General features: G+C 45.7%; 1 long non-coding RNA gene and 1 pseudogene across 2 annotated transcripts in view; both read right to left on the bottom strand.

The window, feature by feature from the left end:
- Positions 1 to 929: 929 nt before the first annotated feature.
- On the bottom strand, positions 930 to 12,476 carry Gm12508 (annotated as a pseudogene).
- A 4,736-nt stretch (positions 12,477 to 17,212) lies between these two features.
- The window catches only part of Gm34231, a 31,037-nt gene continuing 24,570 nt past the window's right edge, over positions 17,213 to 23,679 (bottom strand). For both annotated transcript variants that reach the window (XR_390581.4, XR_881287.1), the window contains exon 3: positions 17,213 to 17,416. This is a non-coding gene — a long non-coding RNA (predicted gene, 34231). The remainder of the gene's footprint in view (positions 17,417 to 23,679) is intronic.

Raw genomic sequence — 23,679 nt, 5'->3', positions numbered from 1 at the left:
GACAAATGTTGAGTGCATCAGACACTGCTGGATCTAAGCAGACAGCTCAAGGATGTGTCTAATGTAACTTTATGATGAATGAGGATGCTCTGTCAGCATCAAACTCAGCATCCTTTCCTTCCTCACAGACACCATTTGCTTATAAAATTCAGTCTTTGTTCTTTCTCCTTTCTCTCTAGAAATGGGTCTCTCGTTTGCCCCACTTGCTATTACCTAGATGGCTTAGGGGTTGAGCTGCCTGAGGGAACGAGGAATGAGCAAACAGTAGACACACATACCTAGAAGCTGAGATCACATAGGCCATATTCTCTGATGGAGATGCACCAGCAACCTGGAAACTCGAGTAGTTTATTATATACAGCTGAGTGAGGAGGTGGGTTGGCTAATCGTGCGTGGGGGGTCTCTGTAGTTTCAGGCTGCAGCCACTTGAGGAAGAAGCTCTGCTTGATAATGTCTATACATGGTGCCAACATCCTTCCTCCTATCTGGAAAAGGTCCGACCGTTCCCCTGAGACTGACCTGGGGAAGGCCTTGCTATTCCCATGAGACTGAGGAGTTGGGGTCCTTGCTGTAGCCATGTTCACGTCATGACTTCTCACTCATACGTGATATACTTGCTCCCTGTGGCCTCCTATTTCAGAATCTTAGATGCCAGGCTTCCAGGGGCTGTCAGCATGGACTCCTAAGTATTGCTTCTCTGCATCTCCTTGTTGCCGACGGAGCTTTCCTTGTGTCTTTGAAACCTGCCCTTGTTTGCTGTTTTGCACTTTTTCTTTTCCTTTCTTTTCTTTTCTTTTCCTTTTTTTTTTTTTTCACATCTTGCCTGAGTTTATTCGTAAGAACAGCATAGGACACTGGTCATCTGCAAATAGTGTGTGGGGAAGTGTGTCACAGCAGTCTGTCTGTCTTCACACTGGCAGGAGCCTTTTCTATGGGGCCTTCACAGGGGCCTGGGCACCTTTGGGGGCCTGGGCACCTTTGGGAGCCTGGGCTGGAGCTGAAGCCTGGGCCTTAGCTGGAGCTTTGGACCCTGCCTTGGTTTGGACCTTAGGCTTCGGTTGGCAGAGCCTCTGACCCTTGGCCATGTAGCTTCGAATCCGCTTCCCAAGCTTAGGGTGAGCGATGAAAGCCAGCCGCTTGAGTTTGGGGCCCTTTGGCATCTTGGGCTTGATGGCCTGAGGCTTCACCAGGGCCTTGATGGCCTCAGTGCGCGCACTCACTGCCTTTGCATTGTTGGCCTGCATCTTCTTCAGGCCTTTCTTGTTGTGCTTCTTGGCAAAGCGCATATTCCTCAGGAACTTGGGGTCAACTCCCTTAAGAGATTTGTATCTTTGCGACCGGGGTTTCTTGATGCCATTTCTGTGCCATTTGCAGGACTGGTTGTGTGTGGTGTGGTTCTTGGACTTGGCCGCGTCTGCACGGTAACCCGCGGCTCCCGAACGCACTTTTTCTTATCACCTAGAACATACCTGCTCTTGCCACGCCTGCCTCTGACATCCCCAGTGAGACTGGTTTTATTTGTCATCACCAAGACTTTCTCAGGTCAAGGGTTATGAGAGAAAAGGTTCTTTTTGTGCTCGTGTGTGCATGTGTGTGTGTGACTCAGGTGTGTGTGTATTTGTAGGCCAGCAACCAACCCCAGGTATCGTACCTCAAGACATAAACTACCTTGGTTTTGTGAGACAGGGTCTCATTGTTCAGGGTTCATTGACCTGGAACACATTAATTAGCCAGCAAGTCTCTGAGATCTGTCTCCATTCTCCCAGAGGTGGGATTAGCAGTGCATGGCATTGTGTTCAGGTTGTTTGTTTGTTTGTTTGTTTGTAAGTCCTCACGATTACACAGCAAACACTTAACCAACAGAACCATCTCGTCAGCCCAAGAAAGGGTTCTCAAGGGCAAACGCAAACTTCTGGAATTTAAAGCCACAAAGCTTGACCCCAGCTGTGGCCTGCATCGCCCTGGGTATCGAAAGCAATCTTCATATCTCAGTTCCAGATGCAGACTATCAGCCAATCATCCTGCTTGTTTAAGTGCTCCCAGCCTCTTCAGAGCCCACAACCGTGCATCGTCGTTGTTAACATACTCTCTTCTCTTCTGCTGCCAGAGATGGAACTGTAACGCCCCACCTGCCCTCCCCCACCTCGAAATAAATACTTTGCGCCGTTCTGAAAATTTCCAGCAATTAGCTGGTACCATCACCTCTAATTAGTCACTGGCAAACACAGTTGAGATAATAAAGCTTACCAAGAGGGAAGCATGAATAAGCAGCAGATTCTTCGTCTACTGGGGAAGTGGCCCTGATGAATCATTTAATAGTCACTGTAATGGAATTGTACAGGTTTTCTGTACACACACCACAGAGAACATATTAAGTGTGTCTGAGCCATGAGAGAGCCTTAGTGATTAATTTGCCATATGGTACTAGAAAAATCTCATTTTTTTGACACACAATATACTTTTACATTTTTTCCTTATTAATAAAACCATCAAGAAAATATAGTTTTCTTTCCATCTCACTAATGACTCCCACAAATTCATTCAGACACCCAGGAATTGGTCTTTTTTTTTTTAATTATATCTAAGTTCTCGTGGACAACGAGAACATAGCTATTTACCCTCTTATTATGTGTTTGATTTCATTGTTGCCGATTGCTTTTGTTTGTTTGTTTGTTTTGTTTTTTCAAGACAGGGTTTCTCTGTGTAGCCCTGGCTGTCCTGGAACTCACTGTGTAGACCAGGCTGGCCTCAAACTCAGAAATCCACCTGCCTCTGCCTCCCGAGTGCTGGGATTAAAGGCGTGCGCCCGGCTGCCGATTGCTTTTTAATCATTTTTATTGGCTATTCCATGGTGACATCACCCAGAAGATGATTGTTATTTTTTATTTACAGAGAAAAATGTCACTGGTGGGTTAAATGACATGCCTGTCACTTGGGCTGAGGGGTTTTTGATAAGAGCCCAGCCTGTTAGTTCCCAGAAACACGGGAATGACCGGAATTTGAAGATCCATTGCTGCGACCTAGACACCACCGAACTAACCAGCTTCCTTCTAAGTAAAGCCTGAATTTCCCTGGCACTGAACCTCCTGTTCTGTGAAATAGACTTATCATGGAACACCATTGTCAGGTCCCAATGTAATGGCAGAAAGAAAGGGCTTTGGGGGTTTGTCATACCTCAGGGACTTCGGTATCACCACAGTGGGTAATCCTTATCTGTGTTGCAGCACTATAGACACCCAGCATGGTGGCACGTAACTGTAATCCCAGCACTGGGGAGGCAGAAGCAGGAGAATCAGGAGTTCAAAGCTGCCTTCAGCTACATAGTGTGGTTCAAGAACAAACAGCCTTTGCTTTGAGAGCTACTGTTCAGAACGATAACAGAAAACAACATGTCAAACAACGATAACATGAGACCCTCATGGAGAATAGGGACAGGGGATAGTAGGTAGCTATGGTAATAGGCCTCAGTTTAGCTTCCCAATTCTATTTTTGCTGCTTCAAGCATAGAGAGTGACGTACTCACATGAGGTTGCCCAGGGAACCCACCCAGCTATGGTCCCCTTTAAGCGCTCTTCACGCTACAACTTTCCCATAGAAATAACCAGTTCCTCTCCCGTCTCTCCTGAGGTGTCATGGATTTTGCAAGATCATGAAAAGTGTTTGTGATTAGCTGGGACTGTGTCCTCTTGTTGGCTACCACTAAAGACAGTCCTGGTGTGCTGGAAAGTTTTATGTCAACTTGACATAAGCTTGAGAAGAGGGATCCTCAATTGAGAAAACGCCCCTGCAAGATCAGGCTCTTGGTCAAGCCTGTAGGGCATTTTATTAATTAATGATTGGTGGGGAGGACCAAGCCCATTGTGGGTGGTGCCAATCCCTGGGCTGGTGGTCCTGGGTTCTATAAGAAAGCAGGCTGAGCAAGTCATGATGAGCAAGCCAGTAACCAGCATCCATGCATGGTCTCAGCATCAGCTCCTGTCTCCACGTTTCTTCCCTGCTTGAGTTCCTGTCCTGACTTCCTTCTGTGATGAACAGTGATGTAAAAGTGTAAGTCAAATAAACCCGTTCCTCCCCAAGTTGCTTTGGTTATGATGTTTCATCACAGCAATAGGAGTCCTAATTAAGACATCTAATAATGAATGTCAACATCCAGGATGTCCCAGGGCTTTTGGGACTATAGTTGAAATCAGTGAAACTGAGCCCTCTTAAGCAGACACACCACTGGGGAAGTAGGAGGGAACCTTTGTCCCTGGCTTTTCTGCTCATAAGATTCGGTGACTCTTCTTGCCTGTTGTAATACACAGGAAGGGAAAACGGACTCAAATTATATTAATGATATGTAGGTGATCAAATTGAGGTTCCCAGAATCTATGACTAAGTCCTAGGCCTCAGAACCTGTGACTATGGCCTTTTTTGGGCAAAGGATCTTTGCAGACTGTGATACTTGAAGGATTTTGAGGTGAGATCATTTTAGATTATCCGGGTGGGCCCAATGACACAAGTCTTTTTCCTTTAGAGACTGGATCACACCACATAGCCCAGACTGGCCTCCGACTCTTTTTTTTTTTTTTTTTTTTTTGCCTTGGCCTCCGGAGTGCTGGGATTATAGACGTGTCCCACCACACCCAGTAACAGATGTCTTTATATGAATAAAGGAGGGGGAGGGGAGGGAGAGGAGCGTACACATGAAAAAAAAAAAAAAACATGGCCAAGAGGAGGCAGAGGCAGGAGGTGGAGTTATACACAGTCAATGAGCATCAGTCTATGTCAACAGCCTTGGAAAGCTGTAGGAGGCCAGCATCAGCCTCTCCACTGGAGCCTCGAGGATACCTCCATGCTGGACTTCTGCCTTCCACAGCCATGAGAGAAGGAATTCCTCTAGTGTTAAGCCATTCAGATGGGGCAGCGCTTTACAGCTTTGGGGATTTACACAGGGGTAAGGGTGTGGACTGACAGGGGCTTTCAGTTCTGAGCTGAGTCCCTCTTATAGTATCTGAAATTAAGCACATTTTTATCCCGAGCTAACGTCACTTTGCTTACGTCAATATATTTTCAGGTCCTGGCTAGCTACAGCCGTAGAAGAGAAGTAATTTTTCCAGTTAAGAAATTTGTTAGTTCTTAAGAAACTGCTGCAGTCACACACACACACACACACACACACACACACACACACACACACACACACACACACACAAATACTTGGCTCTTCCCAGTTTGATAATAGAAGTGAATATTTTCCTATTCATATACTCTTCTGAGTGCACACCAGAGTCTTATGCATTTCTGAATCCCAACCAGAGATGCAGCCAAACCCTCTTCTTTTCATCTGCCCCTGAGAGAGACACTGAGCAACCCTGCCACCCTGCAGGCTTTATTTGGTTTTGCAACACTAAGGACGAGTCCAAAGCTTCACACATGGTAACCCAGCATCCTGCTGCTAAGCTAAATCTCCAGCCCCATTCACCAGTTTTAAGCACTTGTAATCCACCTTTCCCCCTTTTACCCCGTGGGCTGTGTAAGAGCCTGATCTTTGTATTCTACAGACTTTGTATTCTACAGACTTTGTATTCTACCAGACTTGGGGTGCATAGCAGAAGTGCAGGAAGTACTTGTGAACTAGAGTGACGGGCTGTCCTGGCTTTCTCTGGGCAGAAGAGATTTTTTTGGGGGGGGGGGAATGCTTGGAATGCTTGGAAGAGAACAAAACAGATGCAACAATTGCCCCGACCCCACTGATCCTGGGATACCATGACTTCTCAGTTTGTTATTTGGTCTCAATCTCACTCAGCTTCCTTCTGAACCTTTAAACCTCTCAGGGGTTACTCTTCCAGGCAGCCTTCTCCCTTACCAGGGTGCTAATTCTAGTCAGAGCTGGTGCCCAGGGGCTCATTGCTAACAGCCCCCTAATGCAGATCCAGGCTCCTCTCACATGACTCTGATTTTCTCCCAGTTCTCTGATCGGTGGTTTCTCTTCTCCTGTTTCTTAAATGTTAGACGTTTCCATTCCAGGACTCTGACCTGGACACATTTCCTGAGAGCTGAAGAGCAGAAATGAACTCCTCGTATGCACTCGCTAGCTCCCCTTTCATACCCATTTTCATCTAACCAAAAACTCAGTTGACTCCTTTATCTGAGTAAAGCTAAGTCAGTTCCCTTCTCCTCATTCCCAGGCTCGCTGTCACATACCAGGTCTAGATCATTTCTTGATTTTTCCATCTCCATAAACCATCCAAATTTCTCCTTTTCATTGCTTAGAGGTGCAAATGGTACTATGTCCCTCTCTGGCTTAAGGGATGCCAGTGGCTCCTTGTGTTTCTTCAGATGAATTCTAGCCTTCTCAGAGCCACACAGGAGATACCTCATCCTCTGCCCTTGCTGTTAGTTTGGCTTTATCTATCACTAGATGCTGACCTCACACCCCCTGTCTCAGAGAACACACCTCTACCTCCGCAGTCAAACCCTTGAACCTATTTGCCAATCTGCTCTCTTGGCTCCTCTAACCAAAGGTCACTTCTAGGACCCACTGAGGTCAGGAAACTCAACAGAGGTGTGTAGCGATGGAGGCTGGGGAACTGGGGGTAGCAACCAGAAAGTCCCAGATTCCAGAAAAGCAAGAGCCTTCCAGGACCCCACAGGGATGACAATAGCTGAATAGGGAGGGAGAACCTGTGGAGACCATATCCAGCGGTTAAGCATACCACCCCCCACCTGTGGTTGAGGGATGGGGCCACCCACCCATCTCCAAGATTTTAACCCAGAATTGCCCCTGTCTAAAGGAAATACAGGGACAAAAAGTGAAGCAGAGACTTAAGGAAAGGCCATCCAGAGATTACCCCACCTGGGGATCCATCGCACATGCAGACACCAAACCCAGACACTATTGCTGATGCCAAGAAGTGCTTGCTGACAGGAGCCTAATACATCTGTCTCCTGAGAGGCTCTGCCAGATCCTGACCAATACAGATTCGAATGCTTGCAGTCAACCATTGGACTGAGAGCACAGGGACCCCAATGGATGGGAGGGGAGGCTCTTGGTCCTGTGAAGGTTTGATGTCCCAGTGTAGAGGAATACTAGGGTGGTGAGGCAGAAGGGTAAGTGGGTGGGGGAGCTCCCTCATAGAAGCAGGGTAAGGGGGGAGAGGATAGGGCATTTGCAGAGGGGAAACCAGGAAAAGGGGATAACATTTGAAATGTAAATAAATAAAATATCCAATTAAAAAAAAAAGACACTCTGAGTCAGGATGGACTATCTCCCTCACCTGTCCTGAACCAGCAACTTGGGTTTACTACCCCAGGAGAGTTTCCACCTGTCTGTTTTCCTTGATGCTGCTGACCAAGTGAACAACAGGGCAACTTTTCTTTGTGGGAGTTTGGTTGGTTGGTTGGTTTCAGTTTTTGTTTTGTTTTTTGTTTGTTTGTTTGTTTGTTTTGTTTTTGTTTTTGTTTTAGACAAGATCTCACTATGTGGACTTGGCTTGCCTGGAATTCACTACCATTGAGCTTTCAAATTCCTAGAGATCCACTTCCATCTCCCTTTGTGGCACTGAGACTTAAGATGCGCAAACCCACTGTGAGCCTTTCTTTGCTTTGTCTCCTTTTCCCTCAGCAGGTGGTAAGCACTTCATTGGCAGTGAATAGGCTCTTACACAGCCCACAGCCTGGAAGGGGGAAAGGTGCTTAAAGTGTGGTGAATGGGGGCAGAGACTTGGCTCATCAGCAGGAGGAGCTGCACATGTGAAGCTCTGGACTCAATCCTTAGTGTTGCAAAAATAAATACAGCCTGTGGGGGTTGGCAGGATTGCTCACTGTCATTGTCAAGGCCAACTTAAAGGAAGATGGTTTGACTGCAACTTAGGTTGGGGTTCAGAAACGCATAAGAATCCTGACTCTTGTGTCCAGTCAGATCCCAAGTCTGTAAGAGAAAACATTTTGCAGATGTACTTAACTAAGTTAAGGTCACCTTGGATTAGGAAGGTCTCTATATGCACTATAATGATGACCTCATAAAAAGAGGAGAAGACCCAGAGACATGGATATATCATAAACATACATAATACATACAAACATACATACATACATACGAAAAACCAAAGCAATAATAGCAATGGATACTGGAACATGGCCACAAGAAACCAGGCAATACCAAACATTCCTGACATCTGCCAGGAGCCAGGAGATGAATCAGGAGGGGCGGTGGGGGGCAGGACCCATCACAGAACCTTCAGAAGGGACAACTTGGTTTCAGATTCCAAGCTTTCAGGACTCTTAAAAAGCCCATTGCTGGTGGTGTGTGGCATTTTGGGCTCTCCGTGTAAAGGGAGCTCTATTGGGAATCTAGTCCCCCTTTCCTCCCCTGCAGCTACTGAGCAGAGCCTGTCAGCCCAGGGCTGGAGTGCTCCGGGAGTTTGCTGACTGGTCTTCAGTGTTTGTTAAATGGAATGGTACCAAGAGCTCAGGACTCCAACGGATTCTGTGTTTATCTGGCTGATTACCAGAGAAAAAAATCCCCCCTCATGACCCTACAACAAAGTTAGCTGTAAAAAAGAAGAAGTTAGCTCACAAAGAAGAAGAAGAAGAAGTCACCTGTGCCCCGAGCAAAGCTTTCAAGCAAAGCTCTGGTAGTTTACTAAAGGGCAATGATTTGGAATGTGTCTGAGCTCTCAGGGCAAGAGACACGGGCCTATTCTTGCACCTGCTTAGCTAATAAATGAGAGCCTGCGTGGCAGAATTTTCTTTTTTTTTTTTTTTTTTTTTTTTTATAATAAGTCACAAAGAAATTTATTCTAAAACTAATTTTCTCCTTCTCCATATGTTGTGCCTCAGCCCCACCAACCTGATCAAATTTTCTGGAGAACACAGTTCATTCACCGTAACATTTAGTAGGTGCTGATACTCCTACAGAGGAGGTTGTTCAGCTCCATCTCCACACCTCTGTAACAAATCAAACCACTACATTTCACAACTGAATTGTCTCCTGCGTGGTGGTTCTTGAGGCCTTATGCTGCTGATAAAGATACATCTCTGCAGGCAAGCGGTTAATCCCAATGAACCGTGGTAAATACTTGAAAAAAAATCAACAGGCAGCGTCTCCTCTCAAGGAACTGGAATAGGAAGGCCAAACTGAACTTTAATCTGCTTCTGTCCACTGGTTGGATGCAAACATCTGCATCTGACTCTTTCTGCTGCTTGTTGGGTCTTTCAGAGGGTAGTCATGATAGGTGCCTTTTTGTGAGCACTCCATAGCCTCAGTAATGGTGTCAGGCCTTGGGACCTCCCCTTGAGCTGGATCCCACTTTGGTCCTGTCACTGGACCTTCTTTGCCTCAAGCTCCTCTCCATCTCCATCCCTGTATTTCTTTCAGGCAGGAAAAATTATGGGTCAGAGTTGTGACCGTGGAATGGCAACCCCAGCCCTCACTTTATGTCCTGTCTTCCTGCTGGGGGTGGGCTCTATAATTTCCCTCTCCTTACTGTCGGGCATTTTATTTCAAGTCTCTCCCTTTGATTCCTTTTTTTTTTTTTTTTTTTTTTTCAGCCTGTTTATATTAAGGATATTCTTTTTTTTTTCTTTCCATTTTTTATTAGGTATTTAGCTCATTTACATTTCCAATGCTATACCAAAAGTCCCCCATACCCACCCACCCCCACTCCCCTACCCGCCCACTCCCCCTTTTTGGCCCTGGCGTTCCCCTGTTCTGGGGCATATAAAGTTTGTGTGTCCAATGGGCCTCTCTTTCCAGTGATGGCCGACTAGGCCATCTTTTGATACATATGCAGCTAGAGTCAAGAGCTCCGGGGTACTGGTTAGTTCATAATGTTGATCCACCTATAGGGTTGCAGATCCCTTTAGCTCCTTGGGTACTTTCTCTAGCTCCTCCATTGGGAGCCCTGTGATCCATCCATTAGCTGACTGTGGGCATCCACTTCTGTGTTTGCTAGGCCCCGGCATAGTCTCACAAGAGACAGCTACATCTGTGGCAGAATTTTCTGTGGCACCTGCTTTCATTACAGCCTGCAGAGACTTATGGCCCAATGACCTCTTCCATCTACATAGTGAATAACAAAATTGACTCAGGTCAGTTCTAGCCAAGAAGGTCATGGGGAGAAGTTCAGTTTTGGAACGAGACAAATTTGGGCTCACATCCCAGCTGTACTACTGACAGCCTGAGTCACCTATGATGTCCCTTCACACTGGTGACAATGATCCCTGCCCGCCTCACCAGGCGGGCGCTATAATTGCGTGAGATCAAGCATGGAGAGCGGTACAAGTGTTTGCTGTCATTCGGTGTCCCGCCTGCGCTCAGTCACACAGCTAAGAAGTAAGGTGCTGTCCGAGGTCTCACCCCTGAGGACAAGACCTCTCCCCCAAGCAGAGACAGCGCCTCTAATGAGGGACTTGAGCATTAATTAGGAATCCAGGGTGTAGGGTTATATGTCCTTTCACATACAGTCTCTATCTTGATCTTCACAAAAGCCTTCTGTTTATAAAAATTCTTGTCCCCACTAAAAATATAAGTGCATTTTGGAAATAAGACTCAAACCAGGTACTGCTTGTTATTGTCCTTGAGGTAGTGGTTTCTCTGGGAACTTTAAAACTCCCTCCCTCCCCGGAGCAACCCCACCCCCACCCCCAGGTCTGTGAGTGTCTATGTTGGGGCCTCCTTCAGAGCTTTAACCCCTTCTGTGCTCTAGACTTTATATGTCACTTTCTCTCAAATTGCAATGTTGTGAGAAGAGCAGAGTTGATTCCTACTGTCCCCATCATGAAGGTAGAGAAAAACCAAAGCTCAGAGAAAATTCTGTGTGTGTGTGTGTGTGTGTGTGTGTGTGTGTGTGTGTGTGTGTGTTAAGCCAGAAGTTAACCTCAGGTATCATTTCTCAGATGCCACTTTGTTTGTTTGTTTGTTTATAGTAAGTCTCTTACTGTCAATGTAGGGGCTTATCTAGAGATCTATCTGTCTCCTCTGCAATGCTAAGTACCCCTCCCCCATATATATATACATACATATATATATATATATATGAGATTTTACTTATGTGTGTGTGTGTGTGTGTGTGTTAGTGTGTATGGGCCTGTGTCCATGGAAGATAGATGGGGGTGTTGGAATTCCAGAGCTGGAGTTACAGGTAACTGTGAGCCAACTGATGTGGGAACGGAGGTACTCTAGAAGAGCACCATATGTTTTGTTTTTTTGGTTTTTCGAGACAGGGTTTCTCTGTGTAACCTTGGCTCTCCTGGAACTCACTCTGTAGACCAGGCTGGCCTCGAACTCAGAAATTCACCTGCCTCTGCCTCCCAAGTGCTGGGATTAAAGGTGTGTGCCACCGTGTGTTCTTAACTACAGAGTCTCCTCTCCAGCCCTATGTCTGTCTTTTAAATACAGAGTCTTTCATGTTCTCACGCATGTGCCACCAGCACTTTACCAGCTGAATCATCACCCCCGCCCCAAGAAGCAGATTTCTTGATTGTAAATCTTGACTGTGGACATGGTATGTGTGCACGCATGTGTACGTGTGTGCATGTGCGTGTGTGTGCACTCCATATTGATGCCCTCGGAGTGTCCTCTTATACTAGGGTTTATGGAGAACTCATTACTAGCAAATGAGAACCAGGTCCTGATGGCCGGCCCCAGTGGTATCATCTGATCCCTGTATGCCTCTTCCAGATCGTGAGTATCCTGCCATCTAGAGCAGAGGCCAGAGGGTTTTTCATTTGGGCCTGTCACACCCATTTCATTCTGCCCCTGTTTTCCATGCACTCACATAGGGTCTGTAGTTACTGGCTTGTGTCTGCCAAATGTTTCTGAGGCCTGGAATGGAGAGAGAGCAGCAGAGGCCAGAGCGTTTATGCCATGGGAAAGGTGGCCTTTCGAAGGATCTTCCTCCTCCTTCCCCAGGTTCTCAGGCCCTACAGAATTCTCAGGGGGGCTGGCCGACTCTTAAGATGTAACTCTGGATAGCAGAAGGCTCTGACAGTCTCACGGATCAGCCTGGTACCCCCAACCCCAGCATTCATGCACACACACACACAATCCCTCCAGAACAATGCCACCAAATCATATTGAGCTATGGAACCAGAGCATCCAACGTCATGAAAGAACACAGAGGCCTTTTTCTGGCTGTTGGTGTGATCTCAATAGAAAGCCCTTCTCAGGCAGGAAGAAGCCATTCTTGTGCCATGTCCCTAACAAAAGCTGACCTCTTCTACAGTGGCACAACTGGGCAGGCCCAGAATCAAGCTGGGGTTATTTCCCCACCATCTCCATAGTCATAGCAACAGCCTTGATTAATGCCATGGCCCATTAGAGAGATAATGTCAGCCCTAATCAGAAACGCCTCAAGTATCTCTCTTTGCATTTTGGTAAATGGAGTAATCACATTACGGTTGGATGTGTCTGGGAGCTGATTGCTGTCTCGAAAGTCTGCCTGATTTTCCAGGTTAAGGGGTGTCAGGGGGCCCGAGCCGCAACTAATCATGGTGCATTGTTAGGAGCGCTGAGAGGGAAAACAGAAGGTACAGAGACAGATGGGGAGGTCCCTGCCCTGTCCCTCCTCCTGGGTCAACAGGGGATCCCTGGGTTGGTGGTCTATTGGCAGGGACTGCTTCCCTGAAGATGAGCTTAGTGTCTCAGAGGTGGTGCCCGTGCTGTGGATAAACACAAGGATGGAGAGGCACAGCTAGCATGAGCAGGCAGGGGCCTCAGTTGGGCCCGGCTTTCCCTTCTCCTTTTGCATCGAGCTGGTGATGGACAGCCAGCCTCGGGTCACGCCACTGGGCTGGAAAAGTGGCAGGAGAGAGCTCACTTTTGGCCTGGAGATAGGAAATGGCAGAGGTGACATGCACCCTGTGTAATGAGTGTACACTTGCCCTGTCACAATAGTCTTTGGCCTTTGGCAGGTTCTGCCTTGTGGGAGACTCTCTGGAAGCTTCTCGAGGGCAGAGTCTCGATGCATCTTGGGAGAGGATGACATCCCCTCCTCTCTCCTTTTGTTGCAGAGACACCAAAGGAAGGAGAGGTGATGGCTCTTAAGCCTGCACTCTCACCAGGAATGGACGCTCAGTTCCATCTCTCCAGAGACCCTTCCCATACCGCTACCTCTGTCTGCCTTCCAGCCTGGCTGCCTTTGTTTCTGTCGGTCCACAGGTGACAGTAACAATAAATCATAGCCACCCATATGGAGAGATTAAGAGGAGGACCCGAGGAAATATGCATCGAGCCCCTGGAGGCTATTTTCGGATGCTCCTGGGAGGATTTTTTTTTTCTTTTCTTTTGGAAAGGACTCACACAGTTAACTATTTATGACAGTTTGAAGGCAGAGCAGAAATAGGAGAGTGGTACTTGGTGTCCCTGCCAAGGCTGAGAAGTAAAATCTTCTCAGAGGTCTGAAGCCACTTCAGGGCCATTAAATTTACTGTCTGTTAGACAATATTTAATATCTGGAATAACATTTTATTTTGGGGCCCAGCAATAATTTTTCTTTTCAGTTTTAAGAATTATCTCGGGGCCTGCCAAGTTGACCAGATAGAACTGTTACAGGGTCACAATGTTGCCCCGTGGCCCTGTCCCCCATGAACTCAGATCCCTTGCCAGTGAGGCTGAAGTTCACCTCAGAGCTTTAAGATCAAGGTCCCAGGTCAGGGTTGGAGTAGCGGAAAGCTATGTGGGGAGACTGAGAACAGCCATTAGGCAAGAGGTTACCACATCATGAATCAGTCAATCTCTGTCTTCCATTTGTCTCTGCTCCAGACCAAACTTTATCTTCAAAAATCAATATCCTTCCCAGGAAGATGTTGGATTAGACACGTTAAAGGACCCAACATCACAGCTTGACCTAAGCTCTTACAGACTGGTGTTAGACGGGGTAGGAGAGAATAGATTTCCCAGGCTAAGATGTTTCTCTAACGGCTCTATAAAGCCTTACAACGGCCTCCCCTGGAAACATGCTCTGGACCATCATTGCTTATAAACACAGCTGATCAAGGGCTTGAAAGATAAATCAAATTGAAGATGTGGCGCCTTGACTCCCGCACAGCCACCAGCTTTGAGCTAAATCAGTGGGTCTCAACCCGTGGGTCACAACCCCTTTGGGGGTCAAATATCATATATTCTCCATATTAGGTATTTACATTATGACTCATAACAGTAGCAAAGTTACAGTTCTGAAGTAGCAATGAAAATAATTTTATGGTTGGGGTCACCACGACATGAGAAACTGTATTAAAGGGTCACAGCGTTAGGAAGGTTGAGAACCAGTGAGCTAAATGAACACAAGAGATTCACGGGGAATGCATTAGCATTGTGGTCATAGTGTCTACTGTCCCTGCAGGTACTCTTACCCTAGACACCACTGGTGTTGGCTGTCTAATCCTGGACCTGAGACTGATTCTGGCAGTGGCAAGATGTGCTGCAATCCCCACCCTCCCTCAGTCCAGTCTACTGGGTTTCCCAGGCCCACAGCTCTGACTAGCCTCTGTTGGCACCTCAGGCCTGTCACTTTCAGAAGCCTCCCACGCTCTCACATTGGTACCGTACATGTGTACTCTCCTTAGACACACAGATCTAATGATCTGCATATATCATCTGCTTGGCATCCACTCCTTCTTGACGCTTCAGTTTGCTCAATAGCACCTCACACTCAGTAACTGGCTACTTGGGTACCACCAATGTTGGGACTTGGGCTCTGTGAGTCCCTGCTCCCTCTGCAGATCTTGTGACTGTAGCTGATCTTGCTTCCGTTGATGGCTGTCTTCTTTGGTCCTAGCTCATCTCCTTTCCCTGACCGGTGTGGGCTGTCCTTATTGTTACCTTGTACAGAGTTTGTATGGGAGCCTAGCACATCGTGACCTTCCCATGAGCAGAAACCTCATGGGATTCCCTCCCCCTTGGTGTACCCCTGTCACCTAGCATCACAGCCAGCACAAAGTACGAACTCTGAACACGTATTTGATGCATGAATCAGAAGTGACATTGTAGCCCATTTCTGCAGAAGGGAGGGATTTACCCGTTCCAGTTTTGATGACCCATAGCTACCTGATGCCAATTGAATAGAAAGAACAAGGCCATTATCAACCAACTCTAGCAGGATTTATCACTTCTAAAGTAGTACCCTCTTCAGACAGACTGGTGCCCTTCGTGAACAAGTACCTAAGCACCTAAGACAGAGGTCAGTTCTTATCTGTCAATAACATCTCTATTCATCCTAGAGAGAGAAATATTTATTATCCAGAGGGGAAGAAACACGTGGTTGGAGGTGGCTGGCTCATGGCTGGTTTTATATGTGAGTGAGTCACCAAGTGGTTCTTCCCTTTAGTTTCCTCATCTGGAAACTGATTTCTCCCTCTGATTTATGATTCCATTAACAGATAATTCTGTCCCAAGTCCCAAAGCATTTGTTTTCTGTCCTGCCTTTTGGTCATACCACAGCACCTCAGGGGGAGAGCCTTTGCCTGACATTTTCTACATCACCACCAGGTGGCAGGAGCGTGCTGCAGTCCTTTGGTCCCAAACACAAAGAACGTGCGCTTTGGAGGTTGTCAAGAGGCTAGCTGTCTGAAGCAAAGGGCTAGCAGACCCTTCTGTTTGTAAAAACGTTGGCTTGTATGAAAAACAACAGCCGGATGACTACGCCTGGGTTCATCTAGGAGGGTATAAGCACATTCCTCGCCTACAGGGGGCTTCAAGTTTGCTGAGGGGGTTATCAAACTGACACTAAAATTTGACTATAGGAAGAGGACCGCTGAAGAAGAGCTTGGTTTGTGCTCTAGCCACGAACCATTTGTAGTTATCTAAATTTAACTTGTTGACATTAAATATAAATTAAAAAGAAATGCTGCTTCCTAGTCGCACTAGCTGCAGTTCCAGTGTGCGGTGGCTGCATGTGGTTAGCTGACTGCGTGGGACAGCGCGGACTCTAGGACTCCTGTCAATGCCTAGAGCAGGGTTCTTCTCAGCTGCAGCACCAGCACGCTTGACTCCAGGACTCTAGATGATTACCTGGTGTCAAGAGCAGGCTGTGGTGTGCATCACAGGGTATTTACCGTACCCACTTGAGAACCACTAGGCTAGAGGATATTGGAGAGGACCTGACTTCCGCAACGGGGAGGGAGACCGGTAAGTGTTCTAGAGAATAAACCAAGTGTGGTCACAAGGTGGGAAGAAAGTTCCCAGTTCAGACTGGAGGATGGTGGTGCTGGGGCTTCCCCAGGGAGTCAGCTCTCTCTTTGGCTTCACCAGGGAGTTATCATGCTATGCAAAGCAGCGCAGTGGCATCATTGAGAACGTGCCACGCGGCATCTTACTGCCTGCACCTTGACTTTGCCATCTATTTCTAGCTGGTCCAACCCCGAATTCACAAAAATAACGTCCAAAATTCGAAAAAAAAAAATAATGTCCACTTTATCCCCTTTGTTTTTTGTTTTTCTCTCTTTGGTTACTGGCTCTGGGAGGATGGTTGTTCCTCTGTGGTCCAGAGCAGGGATTTTATGTATCAATAAGAATTAGCTCAATCAACAGAGAGACTCAGGAGACTAGAGACAACAGTCTAAATTCATCCAGTACCCACAGAGATGGGTACAAAAAGCCTCGTTGTACTTCTTCTGCCCTTTGCGTGTAACTTCTAGTCTCTTCCCTCACGAGATGATCAGCTTCTTCTCCTGGTCTGTCACAGATAGTTCAAAGGAGCCTCTGGTCCCCCCTAGGGTGAGGTAATGCTTGATAATCCTTTTGGCTTCCTTACCAGCTATGACTGGTTCTTATGAATTCCAGCTCAATGTCTTACAAAGGGTTCACAATTCGTCTACTTTGTTGGGTTGAGCAAGGCCACAAAATTTAAGAACTGCTAGTCTGGAGGAGAACTGGCTTCCCTTGAGGCTCATGTCCACTTCTATTTTGTGCCATTTGGAACAGAGTCTGACTGATAACTTCACAGAGACCTATACTGATGGAGCGGGAACAGCCTGGTGCTCTATACATAGCTGGTCCCACCTCTACTAACTAGACTTCTTTTCTAATTTCTATTTCTCATTTATTACCAGGAGCTACAGACCTGATCCAGCCCCTCTCTTGTCTCCAGGCAACTCTTTTTTTTTTTTTTTTTTTAAAGATTTATTTATTATTATATGTAAGTACACTGTAGCTGTCTTCAGACACACCAGAAGGGGGAGTCAGATGTCATTACAGATGGTTGTGAGCCACCATGTGGTTGCTGGGATTTGAACTCTGGACCTTCGGAAGAGCAGTCGGGTGCTCTTACCCACTGAGCTATCTCACCAGCCCCTCCAGGCAACTCTTGGCTTTCTTGGGAAAGTGCAGTTCTTAGCCTCCAGCAGATGTACAGCGCATATTTGGTGTATGGCTGCTCACCAAAGACTAGGGAACACATCTGCAGTCAGACAAGTGCAGGTGCGCTGAGGCTGCCTGTGGAAGGGAGAACACAGAGTTTCTTAGTACGGGAGGATTTGAGGGGCTTGTGGAAGGCTGGGCTAGAGAAACATCTGTAGGTTTGCATTGGATGCCAACAAGATGTGAGCAGTTTGGCATCTCAGAAACGCTGGTGCAGTAGGCAAGAAGAACAAATTGAGGCTGGGTAGGTGTACCACTGACAAGAAAGCAACAATCTTCCAAAGAAAACATTTCATCTCTAGTATGGCCTCGATTCTGTTTAGTAGTAAACATTATTTATCACAGTTTGACTGACAACACGCTTGATTTTCGCTTCTTTAGTTCAATGCAAAAAAAAAAAAAAAGAAAAAAAGAAAAAATTACATAACTGAATGAATATTTAAGTTTGGCCAAATGTAGAAGCAATCACAGTGGGTGACAAACAAAACTGAGGTGCCATTTTTAAAGCAGGCAAAGTGATCCTTCGTATTATCTGTCTTTTAGGTGATTGCTTTTCACTGCTTTGCATAAAATTGGCCTTTAGTATAATGATATAATGCAGATGCATCTGAGGTTCTGTCTACCATGTTGGAATAAATAGTGGTTGATGGTTTCTGTTGTTAGCACCTTCCCCTCTCTCTTGTGATTGCTCATTCAAAAGCCCTGTGCAGTTGTCTGTGCTCCTCTTCAGATGTGGTCCCACAAACCACATCTTATCTGTGCGGAGCTAAGAACAAAGGGTCAATTACTTCCGGAGTGTTTCCCACCGTTTCTATTTCGACTCTCTTTTCTGGCAGTTGCGTTACCTCCTGCTTTCATGCGAGCTATTGTTGAAAGAGGGACCCTAAGGGTGGCACTTGATGATTGCAAGTTGGCCTGAGAGCTCATTAACCTTTACATCTTGCTAATTTTACTTACCAGTCTAGAAGGTTGGAGTGGAAAGGAAATCCCATCCATTGTGTTATTCCCTGGACCTTTTGTCATTTCGTTAATGTTTCTCCTCTGTGACTCACTCATAACCTTAACCAAATGCTGAGCGGGTCACCATGACAAAAAAAGAATTTCTCCACCTCCACAAGTCTTCACAATACACTAACAGCAGGATGTCAGACTGTTTTCAATATTACCAACCAAGATGGTAGCTACTTGCCATGTGCATTATCAGGTTGCTGTACCAGAAAGCATGGAGAGTTGGGGTGGTGAGTGTAAGACAATCAATAAAGATTTATAACAAACAATCCAGACATCAGGACATCCATCCTTAAAAGGAGGGTGGAATAGCTTTGAGAATGGACAGAGATGTTGGTGCTAAAAACATGAAGAGAAAATCCAAGACATCACCACAGGCAAAAAATAAATATGGTTAGAATTGGGGTGTGGAGCTCGAACAATCTAGATCATAGTTAATTCATATAGCATTGTGTCTGAGGGAAATGAAGAAGCAGTAGCAAGAAATTTGGGACAGCAATTGGATGGTGGAAGGTATTATGCTGCAATGCACTAGGCAAGAATAGTGGTAGTGCATGTGGATAGCCCTGGGGCTAATTGTATTTGATGTTAATTCTGTTCTCCTGTGAGGGGCTGCGAACAAGGAATGAGTCAGCACTCAGGTGATTTCTTGTAAACCTGCTTCCCACCTTAATTTATAAATAAAGGCTAGAGCCTGTGATTGGGCAGAGAAAGAGGGGAAGGTGGAGCTGAAGATTTTGGGAGAGAAAGAGAGAAGAGGATGATGAAGGAGGAGGGAGAAGGAAAGTGGAGCAGAAGCATGTGGCCTGGAGAAACCGCAAGTCATAAGGGGTCTCATAGATGGGGAAGATGGTAGTGTAGCGGTAGATCTGCCCAATCTAGGCACTCAGTATGTAATCATATTAATTGAGTTGTGGTTTTTTTTTTTTTCCTTTTTTTTTTTTTTTTTTTTTTTTTTTTTTTTTTTTTTTTTTTTGAGACAGGTTTTCTCTGTGTAGCCCTGGCTGTCCTGGAGCTCACTTTGTAGACCAGGATGACCTCGAACTCAGAAATCCGCCTGCCTCTGCCTCCCGAGTGCTGGGATCAAAGGCGTGCGCCACCACACCCAGCTGAGTTGTGTTTTCATTGCATGGGCTTATTTAGGTTGGGCGTACCACAACAGTAGCGTTGTGTCTCTTTGTCCAAGTTCTTGGTTAATTTTCTAAGGTGCTGTTTGTTTAGTCTTTAATAATGCCATCTGAGGTAGACAGGACCAGTTCTCATTCACCAAGGCAATTTGAAACTGAGAAGCTAATGTCTTGGCCAGAGAGGTCTGGCATCTTTAGAAGGAAGCATTCAGCCCTGGAGATATGGAAGTAAGAAAACACTTGCCCTTACTTAAAAAAAAAAAAAATCAGCATTTGTAGAATGATAAAGGCAGTTACTTATCACCTTAAGCTAAGAGAAGAGAGAATGTGTGAAAATGGAAGATCAAGTAGAGGGAGAAATAGACAGAACATGCAGCATGCAGCTCTGGAATGTCTGGGGAAGGACAAATGAGTGAATGTGTTCCTGCTGGGAAAGAATTGTGTATGGTTGGGTGGGAGAGAAAAGGAGGCAGTACTCAGCTAGTGGAGGTCCTTTATGGCTGACTGCAGTTTGGAGTCAGTGTTGCTTGCAGTGGGGAGCCAGGGAAGATTCTAAATGTGAAGATTTGCCCAGCTCCATTGGATCTGCATCACAGAAATAAGATTCTGACATCGGATAGAAACTTGTTAGAAAAGGCTAAAAGAGAGACACTTCAGAAAGCCAGTGACAATCATAGCCAGAACCAGATGCGGTGAAAGTAACAGGGCAAAGAAAGCTAGCTTAAGATGCAACGAAGACAATGTTGACGTTATGCCTAGATACGGGGACTTGAGAGAAGGGACGTTGAGGATACTAGGACCATTGCTAGATAGTCAAGTCATGAGTCAAGACAAAGAAACTAGACAGATGAATAGGAAGACAGGAGCAGATGGGGCCAAGATGAGAGTCTAGTTTTGGATATGCTGAGTATTATTATTGGGGTCACTGAGGAGAATTGTCCAGTACACAACTGTTCTAATTTGCTTTTCTGTTGCTGTGATAAACACCATGACCAAAAACAAGTTGGAAAGGAACAGAGTTATTTTAGCTTACAGGTAATGATTCATCATTAAAGGAAGCCATGGCAGAAACTCTCGGCAGGAGTGTGGAGGTAGGAACTGAGACAGAGACCACAAGAGAACACTGCCCACTGGCTTGCTTCAAGCATCACATTCAGCAACCTTTCTTTTACAGCTCAGTCCCACCTCCCTAAATAGTACCACAGACAGTGCGCTGGGCTCTCTTATGTCAACTAGCAATCAGGATGATGCTCCCAAAGACAAGCCCATGGTTTGATAGAGGCAATGTCTCAGATGTGTTGTCTTCTTCCTAAGCATGTCAAGTTGACAGTCAAGATTAGACATCCCAACAATTGAATATTTCAATTTACAAAAGATGAGACACCTGAGTGGCAGATCAAATTCTCTCAGGGGCATTTTTGTTTGGATTGTATAATTGATTCTTTTTATTAGAGTTCTGCAAAGCTACCATGAACACTAAATTAGGAAACACCAAGCCATTGCTCCTAGCAAAAGATAGAGTGGGGGGTGGGGTGTCTTGTGACTCTCACAACAGTCTCATCTTTATTTAATAGATAACCTTATTTATGTATGTTTTCATTTAAGAACATCTTTTTTTTAATATCATTGACTTGTGACTAATGAAATCATGGCCAACAACACTCCAACTCAACCCATAATAAAGCTTTTCTAAAATATATTTTCACCATAAGGCATAACACAGACTTCTTGTGTTTAAGACAAGAGAGTAGACAAAAATGTGAAGCTGATAAATTGATCATGAAAGTAAATGCATGTTTTTGCTTTAGTTATTAATGGAGCCAAGGAAACTAGAAAGAGAAACAGAGAATTAGGGAGAAATGAGGTGAAGATGATGATCCAGTTTGTGATATGCTAATTATTAAGAACTAAAACAGGAAGGCAAAGTGCTGCCTTGTTCGGCCTCAGTTGGGGATCTGTAAGTAGATGCCTTAAACTTCCTGTTGCTGTGTCTATCCTGACAGTAAAAGCTCCATGAGTACTGATGATGGGATTACAGATAAAGTTTTTCGAGCGGGAAAAGTTCTTGAGTGATGTGGAAAAGCCATTCAGCATCATGACTAGTTGGTTGATATTGCCTCATGAAGGGATAATGAGATAAAAGGGGGCTTAGAATATGCCCCGAGTGTCACCAACATCTAAAAAATGGGTAACAGGAAAGATATGTGTGTGTGGGCAGGGGCGGGGTGGAAGAAGGAGGGCTCACACCTACAGCTCACAGCACGCACAGGAGCCGGGTGGGGAGGATCTTGGAGCAGTTGGAGGAGGAAAACCATAATCACAATAAATTGAAGAACTCTATTCTCATTGAGAAAATATTATTTTTTTTTTTTAAAAAGTGCTCAGGGGTCTCCACTATAGCAAGAGATTAACTAAGGAGGGAAGGGTACCACTTGATTTGACAAATAGAATGAGAACTTGGGGAGACAAGTTCTTGGGCTTCTTACTGCGGGACACAAGGCAATTTGCTTTGCTGGAGGCTGAAGAATTAATGGCAGGGGAATGTTCATCCCATTGTAGATATTCCCGGATATGCTTCAGAGTAAAGGGAATGAGAAAGGTGGCTTAATGGCTGAAAAGAACCCAATGGGGTGTTGGCTTATCGTCTAAGAGGAAGAAGGACGACATTTCCAAGTGTCAGTGGTTTATTCCTGTCTAGTTGTTGAGAGGAGACAGTAGAAGGGGAAGGAGGTAAGGACTGGAGGGTGGCTGGCAAGTAGGGGCCACTGGTAGGTGTGAGCACAGAGGAGAGCCTTCAGTGGCCCGGGAAGGGAGCTGAGCCTGAGAGCTGGGTCATTCAACATGTCACATTTGTCCTCTCCCTAGAGCTTTTTCAGCCGTTGTTTCCTCTGTCTGTGTCCTCACATGCCTCTCTCTGTGGCTCTTCATATGACCCATTCCTTCCCGTCAGGTGCCAACTCAAAGGTCAGCTCAACAGAGAGGCTGTCCTGACATTCCGAGTTCAGGGTGTCCTTCATCCTTATCCAAATGGTCTACTCATCTCTTCACCCACCTCATCCCCATCTCCTCTCTTGACTGAGAACTCTACTGATTGTCACCTTGGTAGGATCCAGAAGGACCTAGGAGACAAACCTCTGTGTATGTCTGTGGGGGAAGCTCTTGACCAGTGACTCTCAAACTTCCCAATTCTTCGAACCTTTAATACAGTTTTGCAGGTTGTGGTGATTTCCAACCATAAAATTATTTTTGTTGCTACTTCATAACTTTAATTTCTCTACTCTTAGGAACCATAATGTAAATATCTGTGTTTTCTGGTTGTCTTAGGTGACCCCTATGAAAGGGTCATTCAACCCTCAGAGGAGTTGAGACGCACGAGTTGAGAACCAGTGCTCTAGACTGAGGGAATCCAGGTGGGAAATCTCACTCTAACTTTGGGGACATCATTCCACGGACCGGGGGGCCAATACTGAGTAAAAATGGAGAAAGTGAGCTGACTATCAGCGTTCATTGCTCCCTACTTCCTGTCTGCAGATGCAATGTGGTCAGCCACCTCACACCACTGCTGTCTTGTTTTCCCCCAATAACAGTCTATCCCCTAAAGCTGTAAGCTTCAACGGGCTCTTCCTGTCTTAAGTGGCTTTTGTCATCTTTCTCTGCCACAGCCATAAGGAAAGTAATGAGTATAAACCTCACAAGACCTTAGATTCTCATTGGTTTTGTTCACAGGTGTATGATGTATTCCCAGTGCGTGGCAGGCACCTGTACAAATGAACAGCAGCTAGGAAGCAAAGGTTTTGCTTGGGGGCTGGGGGGGGGGGGCGACAAGTTTTCTTCTTTGTGCTCCAGTGCCAAGAATATCCATTCAGTGTTGACTACATCTCTACTTCCAGAATCGACCAAAGAGAAACAAGAAGCGGTATCCAAGCACAACCTTGGATACAAAATGGTTAAAATAGCATTATTTAAATGGCCTAGAAGTGACCAGACCTCAAATGTCAGCCAACAAATGGATTACCAGCTTTTTGGAAAGGAATGCATTTGTGTAGCAGGCTATTATTCAGCCATAAAAGGAATAAAGTTCTAATATGTATAGCAATGGCTGAACCTTGAGAAATAAGAATAAGTAGAGGAAGCCAGACTTAAGAAACCACATACTGTACAATGGAACTTATGCAGAGTGTGCATGAATCACAGAGACGGAAA

Source organism: Mus musculus, chromosome 4, assembly GCF_000001635.26.
Source record: "Mus musculus strain C57BL/6J chromosome 4, GRCm38.p6 C57BL/6J".
Lineage (NCBI taxonomy): Eukaryota > Metazoa > Chordata > Mammalia > Rodentia > Muridae > Mus > Mus musculus.
The sequence above is the reverse complement of the archived record's forward strand: the minus strand, read 5'-3'. Positions and strand labels throughout refer to the sequence as shown.